Here is a 17,389-nt window from a genome sequence, read left to right as displayed (position 1 = left end):
TCCCTTTCCTGGAGACTGGTTATTCCCAGTTGGGTTTGGGACAGTCACTTCCTGACTCTCAATGACTCATCATTCTGACTCAAGGTTCGCTGCGTCCAGCACGCTTGCTTCAAAACTGTTCATTACAGAAGTGAAACCTCCCCTTTGCCTAACAACTTCCGCGCCATACCGGCCTCTCCAAACAGGCGCCAGCTGTGGCGACTAGCGGGTTTTCACAGTAACTTCATTGAAGCCGACTCGTGACAATAAGCGATTGTCATTTCGTTAAACGCTCTTTCATTTTAAGTCTTTTTCGAAAATTCCTGACTCAAAGAGAAAATTTGTGCACAATCAGCTGAACGCGACTTTGTGGGACACGCAAACATGTTATACAGCAAGTCAGGTGTTGACAGCTGATCCATACCCATCAAATAGACGCTTTACAAAGGTTCCGGAGCGATGGAACAATCACAAAATCCAGTCATATAAGGAGTGTAGCTGCCACCAGATTGTTCCATGGAGTAGTGGTTATCACGTCTGCTTGAAACGCAGCATGTCCTGTGTTCGAGCCCCAGTGGAGCCATTACTGTTTTTGGACAAGATATGACCAATTGAATTTCCATGTGAACAGAAATACAACCACGAAAGAGGAAATGCTGAAAATCTCAGCAAGTCTGGCAGCATCTGTCGGGAGAGCCAAGAGCTAACGTTTCGAGTCCGTTGACTCTTTGTCAAAGCGAACAGACAGAGAAAGTGGGAAATATTTATACTGTGGAGTGAGAAAAAAAGATGAGCCATAGCCACAGAAACCAAGGGAAACCGGGTGCTAATGGCCACAGAAACCCAGGGGACAGAGTGCAGAATGGCTTTGAATACAGAAAACAAAGTGAAATGTATTTAAATATAAATGTGATGGAATTTATTGGAACTTAACAATGAGGGTTAACTGAACAGCAGCAACGGACAGATCCAAAGAGCATCCTTTATTGGGACTGGGTGAAATTCAATTTCTGATCATGTCGGAATTCAGATTCAACGTGCCTAAAAGATCAAAATCAGCAAAAAAATGATAATAAATCAGCATAACCCAAGTATTTCAGGTATCAACCTGAAAGCGATGGGCAGAGATTTCTCCTTGTAATGATGGTATTATTCACACAAAAGAAAATACATGAAATATGGAAGCCCCTGGAATGCAAAGGCGAAGGTCCGTGGCTGGAAACTGGGTTGGAACAGACAGGGTTTTGAGGGGTAGCAGAGGCACAATGGGCCGATGGGAATCTTTCCCAGGGGATTCACTCGATGGGTTCACGTCAACATCGATCATTGGGATTTAAAATGATCTCCCGAACAGGAACTTGAACCCTGCAACCTCAGATTAAAAGTCTGATGCTGTACCGACTGAGCTATCCGGGCTGCGAGTGGTGCCGCCTGTCGTGACCGCATTTCCCCTTCGCTTTGCTCCTCTCGCTCCGCTGTTGCCCCTCTTTCCTCTTCCTATGCTGTGCCTCTCCTCCAGAAGAAACAGCTGCTTCCTTTGCCCTGCGCCACTCTCAGAATCCGGACAGCATATCAGCAGCTCCGCCTCTGGATTCAGGGCGAGTTCAGAGCTGTGCTGCTCTTTGGCGCTTCACTCCGATACTCCGCACACCGAGTCCCTTTCCTGGAGACAGCTTATTCCCAGTTAGATTTGGGACAGTCACTTCCTGACTCTCAATGACTCAACATTCTGACTCAAGGTTTGCTGCGTCCAGCACGCTTGCTTGAAAACTGTTCTTTACAAAAGCGAAACCTCCCCTTTGCCTAACAACTTCCGCGCCGTCCCGGCCTCCCCGAACAGGCGCCGGAATGTGTTGACTAGGGGCTTTTCACAGTAACTTCATTGAAGCCTACTTGTGACAATAAGCGATTTTCATTTCATTTTCATTTCATTAAACGCTCTTTCATTTTGAGTCTTTGTCGAGAATTGCCTGACTCAAAGAGAAAAATTTGAGCACAATCAGCTGAGCGCGACATTGTGGGACACGCAGACATGTTATACAGCAAGTCAGGTTTTGACACCTGATCCATTCCCATGAAATAGACGCTTTACAAAGCTTCCGGAGCGATGGAACAATCACAAACTCCAGTCATATAAGGAGGAGAGCTGCCGACGGCTGGTTCCATGTTGTAGTGGTTATCACGTCCGCTTTACACGCAGCAGGTTCTGAGTTTGAGTCCCACTGGAACCATTGCTGCTTTTGGACAAGTTGTGACCAATTGAATTTCCATGTGAACAGAAATACAACCACGAAAGAGAAAATCTCAGCATGTCTGGCAGCATCTGTAGGAGAGAGCAAAGAGCTAACGTTTCGAGTCCGATGACTCTTTGACAAAGCTAACAGAAAGAGAAAGTGGGGAATATTTATACTGTGGAGTGAGAAAGAAAGATGAGCCATAGCCACAGAAACCCAGGGAAACCGGGTGCTAATGGCCACAGAAACCCAGGGGACAGAGTGCAGAATGGCATTCAAATAAGAAAACAAAGTGAAATGTATTTAAATATAAATGTGATGGAATTTATTAGAACATAACAACGAGGTTTAACTGAACAGCAGCAACGGACAGATCCAAAGAGCATCCTTTTTTGGGACTGGATGAAATTCAATTCCTGATCATGTCGGAATTCCGATTCAACTCGCCGAAAAGCTCAAAATCAGCAAAAAAATGATAATAAATAAGCATAACGCAAATATTTCAGGTATCAATCTGAATGCGGTGGGCAGAGATTTCTCCTTGTAATGATGGTATTATTCACACAAAAGAGAATAGATGAAATCTTGAACCCCGTTGAATGCAAAGGCGACGGTCCTTTGCTGGAAACTGGGATTGGAACAGATGGGGGATTGAGGGGTAGCAGAGGCACAATGGGCCGATGGGCTTCTTTCCCAGTGGATTCACTCGATGGGTTCACTTTAGCATCGATCATTGGGATCTAAAATGATCGCCCAAACAGGGACTTGAACCTTGGACCCTCAGATTGACAGTTTGATGCTCTACCGACTGAGCTATCCGGGCTATGAGAGATCCTGCTTGTAGTGACCGCATTCCCCCTTCGCTGTTGCTCCAGTCGCTCCGCTGTTGCCCCTCTTTCCTCTGCTGATGCTGTGCCTCTCCTCCAGAACATACAGCTGCTTCCTTTGCCCTGCGCCACTCCCTGAATCCGGACGGCATATCAGCAGCTCTGCCTCTGGATTCAGGGCGAGTTCAGAGCTGTGCTGCTGTTAGGTGCTTCACTCCGATTCTCCGCCCACCGAGTCCCTTTCCTGGAGACAGCTTATTCCCAGTTAGATTTGGGACAGTCACTTCCTGACTCTCAATGACTCAACATTCTGACTCAAGGTGCGCTGCGTCCAGCACGCTTGCTTCAAAACTGTTCCTTACAAAAGCGAAACCTCCCCTTTGCCAAAAAACCTCCGCGCCGTACCGGCCTCCCCGAACAGGTGCCGGAATGTGGTGAAAAGGGGCTTTTCACAGTAACTTCATTGAAGCCTACTTGTGACAATAAGCGATTTTCATTTCATTTTCATTTAATTAAACGCTCTTTCATTTTGAGTCTTTTTCGAGAATTGCCTGATTCAAAGAGAAAACATTGGGCACAATCAGCTGAACGTGACTTTGTGGACACGCAAACATGTTATACAGCAAGTCAGGTGTTGGACAGCTGATCCATTCCCATCAAATAGACGCTTTACAAAGGTTCCGGATCGATGGAACAATCACAAACTCCAGTCATATAAGGAGCGTAGCTGCCGCCAGCTGGTTCAATAGTATAGTGGTTATCACGTCCGCTTTACACGCAGCTGGTCCTGCTTTCGAGCCCCAATGGAACCATTGCTGCTTTTGGACCAGTTGTGACCAATTGAATTTCCATGTGAACAGAAAGATAACCACGAAAGAGGAAATGCTGGAAAATCTCAGCAAGTCTGGCAGCATCTATAGGCAGAGCAAAGAGCTAACGTTTCGAGTCCGATGACTCTTTGTGAAAGCTAACAGACAGAGAAAGTGGGAAATATTTCTACTGTGGAGTGAGAAAGAAAGATGAGCCAGAGCCACAGAAACCCAGGGAAACCGGGTGCTCATGGCAACAGAAACCCAGAGGACAGAGTGCAGAATGGCTTTGAATGAAGAAAACAAATTGAAATGTATTTAAATATAAATGTGATGGAATATAACAATGAGGTTTAACTGAACAGCAGCGATGGACAGATCCAAAGTGCATCCTTTATTGGGACTGGATGAAATTCAATTTCTGATCATAGAATCATAGAATCATAGAAGTTTACATCATGGAAACAGGCCCTTCGGCCCAACCAGTCCATGCCGCCCAGCTTTTCCCATTAAGCTAGTCCCAGTTGCCCGCACTTGGCCCATAACCCTCTATACCCATCTTGCCCATGTAACTATCTAAATGCTTTTTAAAAGACACAATTGTACCCGCCTCTACTACTACCTCTGGCAGCACATTCCAGACACTCACTGCCCTCTGAGTGAAGAAATTGCCCCTCTGGGCCCTTCTGAATCTCTCCCCTCTCACCTTAAACCTATGCCCTCTAGTTTTAGACTCCCCTACCTTTGGGAAAATATGTTGACTATCTACCTTATCTATGCCCCTCATTATTTTATAGACCTCTTTCAGATCACCCCTAAGTCTCCTACGCTCCAGGGAAAAAAGTCCCAGTCTATCCAGCCTCTCCCTATAACTCAAACCATCAAGTCCCGGTAACATCCTAGTAAATCTTTTCTGCACTCTTTCTAGTTTAATAATATCCTTTCAATAATAGGGTGACCAGAACTGCACACAGTATTCCAAGTGTGGCCGTACCAATTTCTTGTACAACTTCAACAAGACGTCCCAACTCCTGTATTCAATGTTCTGACCAATGAAACCAAGCATGCCCAATGCCTTCTTCACCACCCTGTCCACCTGCGACTCCACCTTCAAGGAGCTATGAACCTGTACTCCTAGATCTCTTTGTTCTGTAACTCTCCCCAACGCCATACCATTAACTGAGTAGGTCCTGGCCTGATTCGATCTGCCAAAATGCATCACCTCACATTTATCTAAATTAAACTCCATCTGCCATTCGTCGGCCCACTGGCCTAATTGATCAAGATCCCGTTGCAATCCTAGATACCCTTCTACACTATCCACTGTGCCACCAATCTTGGTGTCATCTGCAAACTTACTAACCAGGCCTCCTAAATTCTCATCCAAATCATTAATATAAATCACAAATAACAGTGGACCCAGCACCGATCCCTGAGGCACACCACTGGTCACAGGCCTCCAGTTTGAAAAATAACCCTCTACAACCACCCTCTGTCTTCTGTCGTCCAGCCAATTTTGAATCCAATTGGCAAACTCACCCTGGATCCCGTGAGCTTTAACCTTCTGCAACAACCTACCATGCGGTACCTTGTCAAAGGCTTTGCTAAAGTCCATGTAGACAACGTCTACTGCACTGCACTCATCTACCTTCTTGTTCACCCCCACAATAAACTCAATCAAATTTGTGAGACATGATTTTCCACGCACAAAGCCATGCTGACTGCCCCGAATCAGTCCTTGCCTCTCTAAATGCTTGTAGATCCTGTCTCCAAGAATACCTTCTAGCAACTTTCCTACTACAGACGTTAGGCTCACCTGTCTGTAGTTCCCAGGCTTTTCCTGCTGCCCTTCTTAAACAAGGGCACAACATTCGCTACTCTCCAATCTTCAGGCACCTCACCTGTGGCTGCCGATGAATCAAATATCTCTGTTAGGGGACCCGCAATTTCCTCCCTAGCCTCCCACAACATCCTGGGATACATTTCATCAGATCCCGGGGATTTATCTACCTTGATGCGCTTTAAGGCATCCAGCACCTCCTCCTCTGTAATATGCACACTTCTCAAGACATCACTATTTATTTCCCTTAGTTTCCTAACATCCATGCCTTTCTCCACCGTGAATACTGATGAGAAATATTCATTCAGGATCTCACCCAAATCTTGTGGCTCTGCACACAGATGCCCTTGTTGATCCTTAAGAGGCCCTACTCTGTCCCTAGTTACTCTTTTTCCCTTTATGTATCTGTAGAAGCTCTTTGGATTCTCCTTTGCATTATTTGCCAAAGCAATTTCATGTCCCCGTTTTGCCCTCCTGATTTCCCTCTTAACTCTATTTCGACAATCTCTATACTCTTCAAGGGATCCACTTGATCCCAGTTGCTTATGTACGTCATATGCCTCCTTCTCCTTTTGAGAGTCTCAATATCTCGAGTAATCCAGGGTTCCCTACTTCTACCAGCCTTGCCCTTCACTCTAAAGGGAATGTGCTTACCCTGAACCCTGGTGAACACATTTTTAAAAGCCTCCCATTTACCAGCCGTCCCTTTGCCTGCCAACAGTCTCTCCCAATCTACCTCTTAAAGTTCCTGTCTGATCACATCCAAATTGGCCTTGCCCCAATTAAGAATTTTAACTCTTGGGCCAGACCTATCATTCTCCATGGCTATCTTAAAACTAATGGAGTTATGGTCACTTGTCCCAAAGTGACCCCTCACTAACACTTCTGTCACTTGCCCTTCCATATTTCCCAAGACGAGGTCAAGCTTTGCCCCCTCTCTAGTCGGTCCATCCACATACTGAATGAGAAATTCCTCCTGAATACACTCAACAAATTTCCCTCCATCCAAGCCCCTAATGCTTTGGCTGTCCCAGTCAATGTTGGGAAAGTTAAAGTCCCCTACTATTACTGCCCTATTTTTCTTGCAGCTATCTCCTTACATATTTGGTCCTCAATTTCCCGCTGATTATTTGGGAGCCTATAGTACAGTCCTATCAAGGTGATCTCTCCCTTCTTATTTTTCAGTTCCACACATATAGACTCAGTGGGCGAACACTCGGATATATCCCCTCTAAGTACTGCCGTGATGTTCTCCCTAATCAAAAACGCCACTCCCCCTCCTCTCTTACCTCCTGTTCTATCCTTTCTACAGCATCTGTACCCCGGAACATTGAGCTGCCAGTCCTGCCCCTCCCTTACCCATGTTTCAGTCATAGCTATAATATCCCAGTCCCATGTGCCCATCCATGCCCTGAGTTCATCCGCTTTGCCCATCAGGCCCCTTGCATTGAAATAAATGCAGTTTCATGTAGATTTTACCTGCTCTCTGCCCTGCTTTCTCTGGTCATGCTTTACACAATCTCCCTTCCTGCCTTTTGTTTCCGTCCCCACTGACTTCCTAAATCGGTTCCCATCCCCCTGCCACATTAGTTCAAACCCTCCCCAACTGCACTAGCAAACTAGCAATCCTGTCAGAATTCAGGTTCAACGCGCCTAAAAGCTCAAAATCAGCAAAAAAAAGATAATAAATCAGCATAACGCAAATATTTCAGGGATCAATCTTAAAGCGATGTGCAGAGACTTCTCCTTGTAATGATGGTATTATTCACACAAAGGAGAATAGTTGAAACCTTGAACCCCGTGGAATGCAAAGGCGCCGATCCTTGGCTGGAAACTGGGATTGGAACAGACAGGGGTTTTAGGGGTTTAAAACCACTTACCTTTACAGGAGCAGCCCTTTGGATTTCGGCGGCAGCGGTGCGCAGGGGCCCTCTGGGAGGTGAGTAGCGACTTTAAAAAGCCTTACCTGGTCCCCTGTCTGTTCTTTTCTGTTTTATTTGTTTTTCTATAAGGCGGGAACCGGAAGTTCGACCCGCGGACCTCTGGGAAGTCCTCCCCCCTCCCCAACCAATTAATTCTGGTGGAGAGGAAACCCGAGACACTACACGTGTAGTTTCTCCCACCCGCCCTCCTCCTTTACCCTAATAATAAGACCCATTGGTGTAAAGTAAGTGCCATATTATATTATTATTATATTATTAGCATTGTGCAGGTCAAGGTTCGGAGGTGGAGGAGCAGTCTCTGTCGGCGAGAGAACCTGAGAACATCTAAGACACTCAGAAGGTAAGAAGGGAAGTAAGTGATTTTTACTTATTTTTACTTTTATACCTTTTTTCAAATTGTGTGTGTCGGGGGGGGGGAAACTGAAGTGACATCACAGAAAAGCTGTGGCCAGAGTGGCTGGTTGGGATTCTACCCTAAATTTAAAAAAAAATTGAGTATTTGGTAACTAATTAAACATAATAACTTAATTATAATTTAGAGGGATATCTAAGCCAGTGATCGGAGAGTACTATCGTTAGCTATCGCATTTCTATTAGAAATCTAGTGCTAGGAAACAGGTAGTTGACAGTAACTTTGAAATTTAAAAAAAAATATTTTAAAAAAAAAAGACAAATTTTAATTTTAATTAATTGACGCAAAGTCAGTTAGAGGGGTGTTGTTCTCTGACTGTGAGATGTGGCAGGTCCGGGAGGCTTCCAGCGTCCCGGGTGGCTTCATCTGCAGAAAGTGCACCCAACTGGAGCTCCTCACAGACCGCATCATTCGGTTGGAGCAGCAATTGGATGCACTTAGGAGCATGCAGGTGGCGGAAAGCGTCATAGATCGCAGTTATGTAAATGTGGTCACACCCAAGGTGCAGGCAGAGAAATGGGTGACCACCAGAAAGGGCAGGCAGTCAGTGCAGGAATCCCCTGTGGTTGTCCCCCTCTCGAACAGATATACCCCTTTTGATACTGTCGGGGGGGGGGGTAGCCTATCTGGGGAAAACAGCAGCAGCCAGAGCAGTGGCACCACGGCTGGCTCTGATGTTCAGAAGGGAGGGTCAAAGCGCAGAATAGTAATAGGGGACTCTATAGTCAGGGGCACAGATACGCGCTTCTGTGGACGTGAAAGAGACTCCAGGATGGTATGTTGCCTCCCTGGTGCCAGGGTCCAGGATGTCTCCGAACGGGTAGAGGGCATCCTGAAGGGGGAGGGCAAACAGGCAGAGGTCGTTATACATATTGGTACTAACGACATAGGCAGGAAGGGGCATGAGGTCCTGCAGCAGGAGTTCAGGGAGCTAGGCAGAAAGTTAAAAGACAGGACCTCGAGGGTTGTATTCTCGGGATTACTCCCTGTGCCACGTGCCAGTGAGGCTAGAAATAGAAAGATAGAGCAGATAAACACGTGGCTAAACAGCTGGTGTAGGAGGGAGGGTTTCCATTATCTGGACCACTGGGAGCTCTTCCGGGGCAGATGCGACCTGTATAAGAAGGACGGGTTGCATCTAACCCGGAGAGGCATAAATATCCTGGCCGCGAGGTTTGCTAGTGTCACACGGGAGGGTTTAAACTAGTATGGCAGGGGGATGGGCACGGGAGCAATAGGTCAGAAGGTGAGAGCATTGAGGGAGAACTAGGGAATAGGGACAGTGTGGCTCTGAGGCAGAGCAGACGGGGAGAAGTTGCTGAACACAGCGGGCCTGGTGGCCTGAAGTGCATATGTTTTAATGCAAGGAGCATTACGGGTCAGGCAGATGAACTTAGAGCTTGGATTAGTACTTGGAACTATGATGTTGTTGCCATTACAGAGACCTGGTTGAGGGAAGGGCAGGATTAGCAGCTAAAAGTTCCAGGATTTAGATGTTTCAGGCGGGATAGAGGGGGATGTAAAAGGGGAGGTGGAGTTGCGCTACTTGTTCGGGAGAATATCACAGCTGTACTGCGAGAGGACACCTCAGAGGGCAGTGAGGCTATATGGGTAGCGATCAGGAATAAGAAGGGTGCAGTCACAATGTTGGGGGTATACTATAGGCCTCCCAACAGCCAGCGGGAGATAGAGGAGCAGATAGGTAGACAGATTTTGGAAAAGAGTAAAAACAACAGGTTTGTGGTGATGGGAGACTTCAACTTCCCCAATATTGACTGGGACTCACTTAGTGCCAGGGGCTTAGACGGGGCGGAGTTTGTAAGGAGCATCCAGGAGGGCTTCTTAAAACAATATGTAGACAGTCCAACTAGGGAAGGGGCGGTACTGGACCTGGTATTGGGGAATGAGCCCGGCCAGGTGGTAGATGTTTCAGTAGGGGAGCATTTCGGTAACAGTGACCACAATTCAGTAAGTTTTAAAGTACTGGTGGACAAGGATAAGAGTGGTCCGAGGATGAATGTGCTAAATTGGGGGAAGGCTAATTATAACAATATTAGGCGGGAACTGAAGAACATAGATTGGGGGCGGATGTCTGAGGGCAAATCAACATCTGACATGTGGGAGGCTTTCAAGTGGCAGTTGAAAGGAATACAGGACCGGCATGTTCCTGTGAGGAAGAAAGATAAATACTGCAATTTTCGGGAACCTTGGATGACGAGTGATATTGTAGGCCTCGTCAAAAAGAAAAAGGAGGCATTTGTCAGGGCTAAAAGGCTGGGAACAGACGAAGCCTGCGTGGAATATAAGGAAAGTAGGAAGGAACTTAAGCAAGGAGTCAGGAGGGCTAGAAGGGGTCACGAAAAGTCATTGGCAAATAGGGTAAAGGAAAATCCCAAGGCATTTTACACGTACATAAAAAGCAAGAGGGTAGCCAGGGAAAGGGTTGGCCCACTGAAGGATAGGCAAGGGAATCTATGTGTGGAGCCAGAGGAAATGGGCGAGGTACGAAATGAATACTTTGCATCAGTATTCACCAAAGAGAAGGAATTGGTAGATGTTGAGTCTGGACAAGGGGGTGTAGATAGCCTGGGTCACATTGTGATCCAAAAAGACGAGGTGTTGGGTGTCTTAAAAAATATCAAGGTAGATAAGTCCCCAGGGCCTGATGGGATCTACCCCAGAATACTGAAGGAGGCTGGGGAGGAAATTGCTGAGGCCTTGACAGAAATCTTTGGATCCTCGCTGTCTTCAGGGGATGTCCCGGAGGACTGGAGAATAGCCAATGTTGTTCCTCTGTTTAAGAAGGGTAGCAAGGATAATCCCGGGAACTACAGGCCGGTGAGCCTTACTTCAGTGGTAGGGAAATTACTGGAGAGAATTCTTCGAGGCAGGATCAACACCCATTTGGAAGCAAATGGACGTATTAGTGAGAGGCAGCACGGTTTTGTGAAGGGGAGGTTGTGTCTCACTAACTTGACAAAGTTTTTCGAGGAGGTCACTAAGATGATTGATGCAGGTAGGCCAGTAGATGTTGTCTATATGGACTTCAGTAAGGCCTTTGACAAGGTCCCTCATGGTAGACTAGTACAAAAGGTAAAGTCACACGGGATCAGGGGTGAGCTGGCAAGGTGGATACAGAACTGGCTAGGCCATAGAAGTCAGAAAGTAGCAATGGAGGGATGCTTTTCTAATTGGAGGGCTGTGACCAGTGGTGTTCCACAGGGATCAGTGCTGGGACCTTTGCTCTTTGTAGTATATATAAATGATTTGGAGGAAAATGTAACTGGTCTGATTAGTAAGTTTGCAGACGTCACAAAGGTTGGTGGAATTGCGGATAGCGATGAGGACTTTCGGAGGATACAGCAGGATTTAGATTGTCTGGAGACTTGGGCGGAATGTCGAAATGTAACCGTGCCGCAATAAAGTGAGTGCGGATTATTCAGTAAGAAGTCTCACAGCACCATATTAAAGTCCAACAGGTTGATTTGAAATCGTAAGCTTTGGCAGCGCTGTCCCTTCATCAGGTAAAGTGGTCCTTCATCACTTCAACTGATGAAGGGACGGCGCTGCCAAAGCTTGTGATTTCAAATACACCTGTTGCTGTCACACTTCTTGTTGCTGTCACAATTCTTTCTGTATCCAGCTCCAGCATCTCAACATCATGCAGATTATTTGCAATTGCAGGACAGGCGCTCACATTAGTCCGAATGGACGGCTGCTGCTTCAGCACGAAATGATGATGAGCCAGCTGAATTTTAAATTGGGGTAAATGGTTCGGGGAGTTACAAGCTAAGGACATTAACCGGGAGATCATGCGTCGCCTCTCAATAGATTAGCAAACAAGTATACTTCTCGCCTTAAGGTATTTTGATCGTTCCAGACGTGTTTCAGTGTAATTACCTGAGGAAGGAGCAGCGCTCCGGAAGCTAGTGACATCGGAACAAACCTGTTGGACTTTAACCTGGTGTTGTAAGACTTCTTACTGTGCTCACCCCAGACCAACGCCCGCATCTCCACATCAGTGTAATAAGCACCACATTATAAATGAGTAGTGCAGATTTTTGAAAAAGACATCTCGAAGCATCAAATGTATTTGGCGTAGCCAGCAAACGACTGCATGTTAAGCAATCGGTTTGTTGAAGGTGGCAGCATTTGAGCCAAATTACTGGCAAGAGGGTTAGTAATTCCTGCACAGCGCTGCTGATCTATTCAATGCCGCAATTTCAAGATAGGCTGATGTGACATCGTACCATGGCTGTTTGCAACGCTGCCTGGAGCAGATTAGCCTGAAATATTGCAATGAAGGAGACGTAAAGCACAGTTCAGAGCGACGTGAATTGTCATCTGCAGGAGTTCGCTGTTGATTAGGAGACGTTGGACACATTTGTGACACAGAAATGTAAAAGAACGACAGTTTCTCAGAAAAAGTGGCAGATACTGTCCAAGAGGCGCGAAGCAGTTACAGGGGACTCTGCGCCGTCGCAGCGGAGTCAAAATGCCGCTACAGCTTGCCGGACAAGCGGAGATTATTTCACGCTGTGGTTACTTCGTACAAGATCGAATCCGCGACCTTGGCGTTATTAGCACCACGCTCTAACCATCTGAGCTAACCGGCCAAGTATGCGTTTTGGGCTGGAGTGACCATGCCGTTTCCAAATTCACTCCAGTCCTGAATGGTGGGCACGTCTGACATGTTGCGTTGTTATTTCCAAAGTTGCCTGGAGCAGATCTGCCTGAAAATTGCAGGAATTGGAGGTAAGGCATTGTTCAGAACGACGTGAATTGTCATCGCTGTAGACTAAGAAACTTGGGAAACATGTTACCGACACGTTTGTGGCGCACAAATGTAAAAGAATGAAAAAGTGGCAGATATTATCCAAGAGGAGTCAAGCAGATAAAAGGGACTCTGCGCGGCTTCAGGTCAGTAATAATGCCGCCCCAGTAACATTGGACTGGTTGCCTGCAAACATATGAGGCAAGCACTTCACTTCGTGATGACGTTGTATTGTTGACCCGTACGAGGACCGAACCCGCGACCTTGGCGTTATTCGCACCACGCTTTAACCATTGAGCTGCATACAGTATCCCAAGTGCGGCTGTACCAATGTCTTGTACAACTTCAACAATACGTCCCAACTCCTGTATTCAATGTTCTGACCAATGAAACCAAGCATGCCGAATGCCTTCTTCACCACCCTGTCCACCTGCGACTCCACCTTCAAGGAGTTTTGAACCTGTACTCCTAGATATCTTTGTTCTGTAACTCTCCCCAACGCCATACCATTAACTGAGTAGGTCCTGGCCTGATTTGATCTGCCAAAATGCATCACCTCACATTTATGTAAATTAAACTCCATCTGCCATTCGTCGGCCCACTGGCCTAATTGATCAAGATCCCGTTGCAATCCTAGATTACCTTCTTCACTCTCCACTGTGCCACCAATCTTGGTATCATCTGCAAACTTACTAACCATGCCTCCTAAATTCTCATCCAAATCATTAATATAAATCACAAATAACAGTGGACCCAGCACCGATCCCTGAGGCACACCACTGGTCACAGGCCTCCAGTTTGAAAAGCAACCCTCTACAACCACCCTCTGTCTTCTGTCGTCCAGCCAATTTTGAATCCAATTGGCAACCTCACCCTGGTTCCCGTGAGCTTTAACCTTCTGCAACAACCTACCATGCAGTGCCTTGTCAAAGGCTTTGCTAAAGTCCATGTAGACAACGTCTACTGCACTGCCCTCATCTACCTTCTTGGTCACCCCATCAATAAACTCAATCAAATTTGTGAGACATGATTTTCCACGCACAAAGCCATGCTGACTGCCCCGAATCAGTCCTTGCCTCTCTAAATGCTTGCAGATCCTTTATCTCAGAATACCTTCGATCAACTTTCCTACTACAGACGTTAGGCTCACCGGTCTGTAGTTCCCAGGCTTTTCCGTGCTGCCCTTCTTAAACAAGGGCACAACATTCGCTACTCTCCAATCTTCAGGCACCTTACCTGTGGCTGCCGATGATTCAAATATCTCTGTTAGTGGACCTGAAATTTCCTCCCTAGCCTCCCAAAACATCCTGGGATACATTTCATCAGGTCCCGGGGATTTATCTACCTTGATGCGCTTTAAGACTTCCAGCACCTCCTCCTCTGTAATATGCACACTTCTCAAGACATCACTATTTATTTCCCTTAGTTTCCTAACATCCATGCCTTTCTCTAACCGTGAATACCAATGAGAAATATTCATTCAGGATCTCACCCAACTATTGAGGCTCTGCATATAGATGCCCTTGTTGATCCTTAAGAGGCCCAACTCTGTCCCTAGTTACTCATTTTCCCTTTATGTATCTGTACAAGCTCTTTGGATTCTCCTTTGCAATATTTGCCAAAGCAATTTCATGTCCCCTTTTTGCCCTCCTGATTTCCCCCTTAACTCTATTTCGACAATCTCTATACTCTTCAAGGGATCCACTTGATCCCAGTTGTTTATGTACGTCATATGCCTCCTTCTTTTTTTTGACCAGAGTCTCAGTATCTCGAGTCATCCAGGATTCCCTACTTCTTCCAGCCTTTCCCTTCACTCTAAAGGGAATGTGCTTACCCTGAACCCTGGTTACCACATTTTTAAAAGCCTCCCATTTACCAGCCGTCCCTTTGCCTGCCAACAGCCTCTCCCAATCTACCTCTGAAGGTTCCTGTCTGATACCATCAAAATTGGACTTGCCACAATTAAGAATTGTAACTCTTGGGCCAGACCTATCATTCTCCATAGCTATCTTAAAACTAATGGAGTTATGGTCACTTGTCCCAAAGTGATCCCTCACTAACACTTCTGTCACTTGCCCTTCCTTATTTCTCAAGACGAGGTCAAGTTTTGCCCCCTCTCTAGTCGGTCCATCCACATGCTGAATGAGAAATTCCTCCTGAATACACTCAACAAATTTCCCTCCATCCAAGCCCCTAATGCTATGGCTGTCCCAGTCAATGTTGGGAGAGTTTAAGTCCCCTACTATTACCACCCTATTTTTCTTGCAGCTATCTGTAATCTCCTTACATATTTGCTCCTCAATTTCCAGCTGACTATTTGGGAGTCTGTAGTACAGTCCTATCAAGGTGATCTCTCCCTTCTTATTTTTCAGTTCCACACATATAGACTCAGTTGGCGAACCCTCGGATATGTCCCCTCTCAGTACTGCCGTGATGTTCTCCCTAATCAAAAACGCCACTTCCCCTCCTCTCTTACCTCCTGTTCTATCCTTTCTATAGCATCTGTACCACGGAACATTGAGCAGCCAGTCCTGCCCCTCCCTTAGCCATGTTTCAGTCATAGCTATAATATCCCAGTCCCATGTGCCCATCCATGCCCTGAGTTCATCCGCTTTGCCCGTCAGGCCCCTTGCGTTGAAAAAATGCAGTTTAATGTAGACTTTCCCTGCTCTCTGCCCTGCTTTCTCTGGTCATTCTTTACACACTCTCCCTTCCTGCCTTTTGTTTCCGTCCCCACTGACTTCCATCATCGGTTCCCATCCCCCTGCCACATTAGTTTAAACCCTCCCCAACTGCACTAGCAAATGAGCAATCATGTCAGAATTCAGATTCAACTCGCCTAAAAGCTCAAAATCAGCAAAAACATGATAATAAATCAGCATAACGCAAATATTTCAGGGATCAATCTTAAAGCGATGGGCAGAGATTTCTCCTTGTAATGATGGTATTATTCACACAAAGGAGAATAGATGAAACCTTGAACCCCCTGGAATGCAAAGGCGAAGGTCTTTGGCTGGAAACTGGGATTGGAACAGAAAGGGGTTTGAGGAGTAGCAGAGGCACAATGGGCCGATGGGATCTTTCCCAGTGGATTCTCTCGATGAGTTCAGGCAGCGTCGATCATTGGGATCTAAAATGATTGCCCGAACAGGGACTTGAACCCGGGACCCTCAGATTAAAAGTTTGATGCTCCACCGACTGAGCTATCTGGAATGGATGTGATACAGCCTGTCGTGACCGCATTCCCGCTTCGCTGTTGCTCCTCTCGCTCCATTGTTGCCCCTCTTTCCTTTGCTTATGCTGTGCCTCTCCTCCAGAACAAACCGCTGCTTCCTTTGCCCTGCGGCATTCTCTGAATCCGGACAGCATATCAACAGCTCCGCCTCTGGATTCAGGGCGAGTTCAGAGCTGTGCTGCGCTTTGGCGCTTCACTCCGATACTCCACCCACCGAGTCCCATTCCTGGAGACAGGTTATTCCCAGTTGGATTGGGGACAGTCACTTCCTGACTCTCAATGAATCAACATTCTGACTCAAGGTTCGCTGCGTCCAGCACGCTTGCTTCAAAACTGTTCTTTACAAAAGCGAAACCTCCCCTTTGCCTCACAACTTCCGCGCCGTACCGGCCTCCCTGATCAGGCGCCGGAATGTGGTGACTAGGGGCTTTTCACAGTAACTTCATTGAAACTTACTTGTGACAAGAAGCGATTTTCATTTCATTTTCATTTCATTAAATGGTCTTTCATTTTGAGTCTTTTTCGAGAATTGCCTGACTCAAAGAGAAAAAATTGGGCACAATCAGCTGAACGCGACTTTGTGGGACACGCAAACATGTTATACAGCAAGTCAGGTGTTGACAGATGATCCATTCCCATCAAAGAGACGCTTTACAATGGTTCCGAGCGATGGAACAATCACAAACTCCAGTCATATAAGGTGTGTAGCGGACACCAGCTGGTTCCATGGTCTAGTGGTTATCACGTCTGCTTTACACGCAGCAGATCCTGGGTTCGAGCCCCAGTGGAACTTTTGCTGCTTTTGGACAAGTTGGGACCAATTGACTTTCCATGTGAACAGAAATGCAACCACGAAAGAGGAAATGCTGGAAAATCTCAGCAAGTCTGGCAGCATCGAGAGGGAGAGTAAAGAGCTAACGTTTCGAGTCCGTTGACTCTTTGTCAAAGCTACCAGACAGAGTAAGTGGGAAATATTTGTACTGTGGAGTGAGAAAGAAAGATGAGCCATACCCACAGAAACCCAGGGAAACCGGGTGCTAATGGCCACAGAAACCCAGGGGACAGAGTGCAGAATGGCTTTGAATTAAGAAAACAAAGTGAAATGTATTTAAATATAAATGTGATGGAACTTATTTGAACATAACAATGAGGGTGAACTGAACATCAGCACCGGACAGATCCAAAGAGCATCCTTTATTGGGACTGGATGAAATTCAATTCCTGATCATGTCGGAATTCAGATTTAACTCGCCTAAAAGCTCAAAATCAGCAAAAAAATGATAATAAATCAGCATAACGCAAACATTTCAGGGACCAATCTGAAAGCAATGGGCAG

The 17,389-nt window shown here is 46.3% G+C and overlaps 1 protein-coding gene and 1 non-coding gene across 2 annotated transcripts in view; one reads left to right on the top strand and one right to left on the bottom strand.

Moving 5' to 3' along the window:
* Positions 1 to 17,389, top strand: part of LOC140410933 (rho GTPase-activating protein 4-like) — a 206,250-nt gene that overhangs the window by 131,884 nt on the left and 56,977 nt on the right. The gene's annotated exons all lie outside the window — the stretch shown is intronic.
* Positions 2,964 to 3,036, bottom strand: trnad-guc (transfer RNA aspartic acid (anticodon GUC)). The gene has a single exon. It is a non-coding gene; the product is annotated as a tRNA-Asp (tRNA).

This window comes from Scyliorhinus torazame, chromosome 4 (assembly GCF_047496885.1).
Source record: "Scyliorhinus torazame isolate Kashiwa2021f chromosome 4, sScyTor2.1, whole genome shotgun sequence".
NCBI lineage: Eukaryota > Metazoa > Chordata > Chondrichthyes > Carcharhiniformes > Scyliorhinidae > Scyliorhinus > Scyliorhinus torazame.
Note: the sequence above shows the minus strand (reverse complement) of the source record. Positions and strands in the feature narration are given on the sequence as shown.